Here is a 7,685-nt window from a genome sequence, read left to right on the forward strand (position 1 = left end):
ACAAAACAACTTGATATCGGTTACAGATGTGCAATTATATAAAACATTTTTATATTACTAATTATGTTAAAGAAAACTAGGGGAGAGAGAGAGAGAGAGAGAGAGAGAGAGAGAGAGAGAGAGAGAGAGAGAGAGAGAGAGAGAGAGAGAAGGAGAGGAATGGGTGGAAAAAAGAATGCTTTGGTCTGTATTCAAACACAATCAATTCTGGAGGCAGGTAGGGTTTTTCTTCATGAGTCCTTTAGGATTGTTTTGGATCATTGTATTGCTGAAAAAACTAAATCATTCACAGTGGTTCATTGTACAATACTGCTATTACTGTGTACATTTTACTGATTCTGCTTACTTCCTCTGTATCAGTTCATATAAGTCTTTCAGAATTTTTAATCATACTGCACATCATTTCTTATAGCACCATATTTTTCCATTACAATCACATGCCACAACTTGTTCAATTATTCCTGTTGATCCCAGGGCTTACCTTTGATGTCCAATTCTTAGCTATCACAAAAAGAGCTGCCATAAATATTTTTGTACAAACAGCCCCTTTCCCATTTTTTAATGTCTTTAGGATGTAGACCTAGCAATAGCATTGCTAGAATAAAGACTATATAGTTTTATACAGCTGTGGTCATAATTCCAAATTACTCTTCAGAATAGTTGAATCACTTCACAACTCAATCAAAAGTACATTAATGTGGCAGGTTTCCCACATCCCCTCCAACACAGCTGTTAAGAGTTAAGTATCTAAGATCTAGATTTGAACTCAGTATTTTCTCATTCCTGGGCCAGTATTTATCCACTGCATCATTCAGCTGCCCCTTCTAAAATTTCTTCTACAGCTACTGGCTTCTGTAGACTTTGTTATAAATTGTCACCAGTTTAAACTAGATTGGGACCTCCTAATTTCCTTAAGTCAAAAGTTACCTGGGTCCTCCTATCACATAAAACCTATTCAACAAACATCAGTAAAGAATAAACTACAAAAGATTAGGGTGAGCATTTGCTCAGAGCCCTCATGGCCAGATGGGAGATAGCTTCCCACACAAGTCTCTACAGTTCAAAGTAGTCTTATCTTGGCTAGTGAGTGATTCCCTACAAGGTATGAGGCAAAAGATAAAAGCCTTTACAAATTCATGCCAAAGCAAGAAGTAAACCACAAACAGCTTTTCTTTCATTGAAGTATTTGTTTTCATTGGCATTCCCATAGAGAAGGTACTAGATCACATTCACTATTATCATCGATTATATGATAACATTGGAGAGAGTTCATTTTGCTGCATCTTGAATTATAATAGGTTTGGTTCTATGAAAATCCTTTGAAGTTTCTCTCTTCATTTACTCCCTTCTCTACCTACCATATGCTACTTGACATAAAAGAAGACCTAGAGGGCAGGCAGTTTTTGGCTTCCTTACAATAGCATATTTTCTCATAGAATGGAGCTTTGAAAACAAGTGGCAGTCAGAGGGGAGTGAACATATTGACAGTCATTTCTGGGAAGACCAACATTAAGTCTCTTCATTGCTAAGTTTCCAAGGGGAGAGACAGCAGCACACATTGGAGCAGAGCTCCATAAAGGGCTCTGTTTTTGAATCTCCAGCAAAGGATAAACCTCACTCAGAAGAAAGAAACATAGAAAACAGAATTCTCTCTCTGAAGCTGTGAGGAGGGAACTAGCTAACAAAGGCAAAGGTATCTGGGTTTAGATACTGAAAGAACAGGGATGATGAAGTCCTAGGTTTTAGGCCTGGCTCAACCACAGGGTAAAATTAAGTCCAAGGTGGAGGGTCCAGATAGAGATATGCTGGAGCTGCTGACTAGCTTCCAGTTGGAGAATTTACACCTTGGAAATCTACAAACACTATCAATAAGAGGTTGATTTATTATTATATTAATTGGATTTATGAAAGTGTTGGAGAAAATCTGTATAATGCAGATTAAACTTAAAAGTATGTTTGACATAAATAATATTAACAATGTATTATATATGCCAGGAATAATTTTAAATATGTGTACTCATATACACACACTCCATGAAAGCTAGTTGTGAAACATTTACCAGCAAACCTGTAGAATAGGAGATTAAGATATTGATAGTCTGAGGTCAGTATCTGAAGAAGTAGTTTGGAAAATGGGAAGTGGGTCTCTCTTTGAAGTGACAAATATTTCCCTTTAGAAAGGTAATGATCTGACTCCGTACATTGCTGCTCCTGATGTTGGTGACCAAAGAAGGAAGAGCTGGTAAGTCAAATTTTCTGCTAACAAATTTTCCTCTTCAACTCGTGGTGAAATCATCAGAGAGATAAGGAACTTGAACTGTCCCGCGGGTGATAGGAGTTTCTTGTCTCCATCAGACTTTAGACAGCTGATTTCTGAGTCCTTGAATAAGTTGGAATGAGAAGAAGTTGAGGTACCAACCCCAAAGTATGAAAATGGTTGCATTTGACCCATGTCGTAGGAGAGGAATTATGGGTTTTTTCACTACCCCATTTTTATGAGGCTTCCTAGGATGTCATAATAGGTGAATAAGAAATGGCTATGATCCCTGATTTCCTCAAGAAGGATTTATGTAAACAGTTTATGTAATGCTCCACATCCACAATTCCCCATCTTAGTCAACAAGGAAGGAGGTGGATTTAACCATCTCTTCTTGGTATTTCATCATGTATTATTTTGTCAGATGTTTTGCCTTCTGACAAAACTAGTAGCTCCCTCCTACTAGTAATGAGAAAAGTCAGTCTTGATATTCTAGAATATGGTGGGCCTGTTTTCCTAATCCCACTAAGCTTTGTACTGTAATGATGACATACCCATAAAAAGATGGTTTTCCTGCAATACTCAGAAATCTCTGCTGTTGTCGACTGGTGTTGGTCCTTTTTGGCTTTATCTGTGGTTGTCAAGGTTGTGAGGCCCTGCTCCCACCTGGGCTTGCTCTAAATCATTAGAGTGTTAAACCATAAAGTTCTAAGATACATCATTCAGGGAACTCCAAAACTGCTTATCAGAAGCTAATTTCTGAATTTCTGTCTTTCACACTGATCATCCCAGTGCTCTTGTGTCTCACCAGAGGAATTGGTTGTGTGTGGAATAAAGAGATAAGGTGAAGAACTTGCAGGAATGTGTGAATTCTTTTTCTGTATTTTATCTTCATTATTTCTGTGTTTCCCCTATTACCTGTATAATATGGGCAGGCCCATATTTACTTGAGCCTTGGACTGCTATAAATTTATTTACTTAACGTGAGCTGATGACATTTATTACTATTTGACATTTATCAATAATTAGTCTATTAGCTTGACCACTACCTGCTTGATTATTGGAAGCCTGAAGGCCCGATTTTCTGTTTTCTAGAAATCAAGTGATTTCAGGGAAACGGAAACCTTTTATTCCAATCTCTCCATATAGCAACAACCAAATAGATGTCTCCCCCCACCTTTTTAATGCTCTCTTACTTGTGATGTAATTTCTTGCATAAAAGCTGTGTATCTTTACTACTTTTTTAGCCCTCCTACCACAAGTTTCTCTTTCCCTTATCTCATGATGGGACAGCTCATCCTCCAGAGGTTTAATAACGACCTTTCTGCTTTCTACTTTGATCTCTGAGTAGTCATTTTGGGTAAGGGTCTTCTACATCCCACACAGTTGGAGGCTTTGTCCAGTTCCAGGTACATAATAATGAAAGAGCAGCCAATGCCCTGTGTGCTGGAATTTGAGCCACTGGATGTAACACTGGGACCCATCAGAGGATTTGGAGAGTGGTAACTCAGACAGCTATGAGCCTAGGGTGTCAAAAAAGAACCTCACACTGACTCTAACAGTCAGTCCATTGAAAAGAAAGAATGATAGAAGACAAAGAGAAAGAACAGAGAGAGAAAGAGAGAGAGAGAGCAATAATAATAATGGCTAGCAGCTATATAGTTCTTTAAGATTTACAAATTCCTTTATACATATTGTCTCATTTGACATTTACAATGACCCTGTATGGTAAGTGGTATCATTATTATTTCCACTTAATTGATGAAAAAACTAAGACTCAAGCAATTGCAGTGACTTTTGCAGAATCATAGAGCTGCTTAAATAGAAGAAAACATTAAAAATGTATAACACATCCTTAAACCTGAGTTAAAGTCATCCACCAATATAAACAGTATATTTGTGGAGGAAAAATGGAAGGGACAGATAGAAGGAAGAAATAGAGTAAACACAAACTTCAGAAATCTAGCGGCGAGAGATAAGTAGGAAAATAAATCCATATGTCTAAAAGAACTCAGTTCTGGGAGGCAATTTTAATGCCTTTGGTCTGTTCAGGAACTGTTTGCTTTATGTGTGACCTGCTGGGTGGGACCACTCCTCTTTTGGGTCTTTCCAATGTCCTCCTTCATGAAATCCTTTCTGTACTATTCTTGGGCTGTGGGAAGCCTATGTAGCACTTTTAGTGAAACAGCAACATTGAGTTTTATTCAAGACATAAAATTCTCTGCAACTGAGTTCTGGACTAATAATCCTCTCAGTGATAAAAGGCTATAGAAGATCATTTGGTTGAGACAATCTCTAAAGGGTTTTATGTCTCCCATGCTGCTAAAGAACAAGACAAGAGTGGATTCCTTTTTCCTCCAATCAACTCTCAGCATCAGAACTTTTTTTTTTCAAAGAGTTCCCAGAAGCATGAATGTGTTCCCTACACTACCCCATTCCATCCCATCCTTACATCTACGTTATTTTCTAAATTTGCATTTTAATTATATTTCTTTTTGTCTCTGTCTCTTCTCCATTTAATGGGGCTTCTGAGCTCTTTCTAAAAAGATATCTTATTTTTGCCCAATTACATATGAAAACAATTTTTTTTTTTAAATTTTAGGCTGGGGTTAAGTGACTTGCCCAGGGTCACACAGCTAGGAAGTGTTAAGTGTCTGAGACCAGATTTGAACTGCGGTTCTTCTGAATTCAAGGCTGGTGCTCTATTCCCTACGCCACCTAGCTGCCCCTGAAAACAATTTTTAATATTCATTGGGATGTTTTATTAATTATGTTAAAGAAAACTAGGGGAGACACACACACACAGAGAGAGAGAGAGAGAGAGAGAGAGAGAGAGAGAGAGAGAGAGAGAGAGAGGAATGGGGGGGAAAAGAGAGAATGCTTTGGTCTGTATTCAAACACAATCAGTTCTGGAGGCAGGTAGCGTTTTTCTTTATGAGTCCTTTGGGATTGTCTTGGATCATTGTATTGCTGAAAAAACTAAATCATTCACAGTGGTTCACTGTACAATACTGCTATTACTATATACGTTTTACTGATTCTGCTTACTTCCTCTGTATCGGTTCATATGTCTTTCTGAATTTATAAATCATACTGCACATCATTTCTTATAGCACCATATTTTTCCATTACAATCACATGCCACAACTTGTTCAATTATTCCTGTTGATCCCAGGGCTTTGATGTCCAATTCTTAGTTATCACAAAAAAGAGCTGCCATAAATATTTTTGTACAAATAGCTCCTTTCCCATTTTTTTTATGTCTTTAGGATATAGACCTAGCAGTGGTATTACTAGAATAAAGGCTATATAGTTTTATACAGCTTTGGTCATAATTCCAAATTACTCTTCAGAATAGTTGGATCACTTCACAACTCAATAAAAGTACATTAGTGTGACAGTTTTCCAACATTCCCTCCAACATTTATAATTTTTATGATTTTTTTTGTCATGTTGGCCAATCTGATAGGTGTGAGGTGATGCCTTAGAGTTATCATAATTTGTATTTCTCTCTAATCAAGAATAATTTAGAGTATTTTTTTTATATAAGGATAGATAACTTTGATTTCTTTGGCTGAAAAATGCCTATTCATATCTTTTGTTATGCGTAACCTAGTTCAATGTACTCATTTGTTTTATTTCTTTTTTTTTTTTTTTTTTTTTTTTTTTTGAACTTAAAATAGGATGTCCTTCTGCAAAGGAGAAAACTGAAGTCCAGAGAGGGGAAATTGACTTAATTGAGGTAACACAAACAAAAAGAAATAGAGCCAAAATTCAAACTAAAGTTTTATAATTCCAGAATCCAGGGGTCTTTTTCCTGTGTCTGGAAGAATCATAAAAAGTAACAAAGTGGATGTGTAACCCATGCAAACTAAAAGGATTACCAAGATCTGCATTCTTGGGAAAGACCTCCCATAGGGGGTAGAATTTAAACTATGACTTTTAGTCAGGATAATCATTATATATAATCAAGAAGGGGTAGGGGTTGGCATAGGGACAGCTGGTTCTGAGAATTCAGTTTGTCATTCACAAAGTTCTGTACTTATTGAAGGGACCAAGGGTTTTCATTTATTTCCATCTCTTGATGAATTCTCTCACTAAACACAATGATTCCACAGTTCTTTCAATGTCAGCTTTCTTCTTTGCAGCACTGCATTGGTGGAAGAGGATTCTTCCCACAAGAGGATCTTAGGCAGTATGGTGATTTCTCTGCCTATGACCGGGGAGGTCATACTAGCAACAGCAGGGAGATAACAGAAGCTCCTGTTCTACAGATGAAGAAAAGAAAAGACCAACAGAATGATTTCAAAAAGGCCTGGAGTGACTTACATGAACTGATGTTAAGTGAAATGAGCAGCACCAGGAGATCATTGTACACAGCAACAAGACCATACAATGATCAATTCTGACAGATGTGGCTCTTTTCAACTATGAGATGACTCAAGCCAGTTCCAATTGTTCAGTGAGGAAGAGAGCCATCTATACCCCGAGAGAGCACTGTGGGAACTGAGTGTGGACCACAACATAGCATTCCCACTCTCTCTGTTGTTGTGTGCTTGCATTTTGTTTTCTTTCTCAGGTTTTTTTTTTCCTTCTTGATTTGAGTTTTCTTGTGCAGCAAGATAACTGTATGAATATGTATACATATATTGGATTTAACATATATGTTAACATATTTAACATGTATTGGACTATCTGCCATCTAGGGAAGGGGGTGGGGGTAAGAAAGGAAAAATTTGGAACAGAAAGTTTTGCAAAGGTCAGTGTTGAAAAATTACCCATGCATTTACTCTTTGATCCAGCAGTGTTACTACTGGGCTTATATCCCAAAGAGATCTTAAAAAAGGGAAAGAGACCTGTATGTGCAAGAATATTTGTGGCAGCCCTCTTTGTACTGGCCAGAAACTGGGAACTGAGTGGATGCCCCTCAATTGGAGGATGGCTGAGTAAATTGTGGTATACAAATATTATGGAATATTATTGTTCTGTAATAAATGACCAACAGGATGATTTCAGAGAGACCTGGAGAGACTTACATGGACTGATGCTGAGTGAAATAAGCAGGACCAAGAGATCATTATATACTTCAACAACAATACTCTATGATGATCAATTCTGATGGATGTGACCATCTTCAACAATGAGATGAACCAAATCAGTTCCAATAGAGCAGTAATGAAATGAACCAGCTACACCCAGCGAAAGAACTCTGGGAGATGACTATAAACCACTACATGAAATTCTCAATTCCTCTATTTTTGTCTGCCTGCTTTTTTATTTCCTTCACAGGCTAATTGTACATTATTTCAAAGTCCGATTCTTTTTGTACAGCAAAATAACTGTTTGAACATGTATACATATATTGTACTTAATTTATACTTTAACATATTTAACATGTATTGGTCAACCTGCTATTTGGGGGAAGGGG

General features: G+C 37.2%; 1 long non-coding RNA gene across 1 annotated transcript; it reads left to right on the plus strand.

Moving 5' to 3' along the window:
• Positions 1-1,473: 1,473 nt before the first annotated feature.
• On the plus strand, positions 1,474-6,869 carry LOC141539485 (uncharacterized). The gene is made up of 4 exons (XR_012481307.1): positions 1,474-1,693; positions 2,178-2,242; positions 5,941-5,999; positions 6,406-6,869. It is a non-coding gene; the product is annotated as an uncharacterized LOC141539485 (long non-coding RNA).
• The last annotated feature ends 816 nt before the right edge of the window (positions 6,870-7,685 follow it).

This window comes from Sminthopsis crassicaudata, chromosome 4 (genome assembly GCF_048593235.1).
Source record: "Sminthopsis crassicaudata isolate SCR6 chromosome 4, ASM4859323v1, whole genome shotgun sequence".
In the NCBI taxonomy this organism is placed as follows: Eukaryota; Metazoa; Chordata; class Mammalia; order Dasyuromorphia; family Dasyuridae; genus Sminthopsis; species Sminthopsis crassicaudata.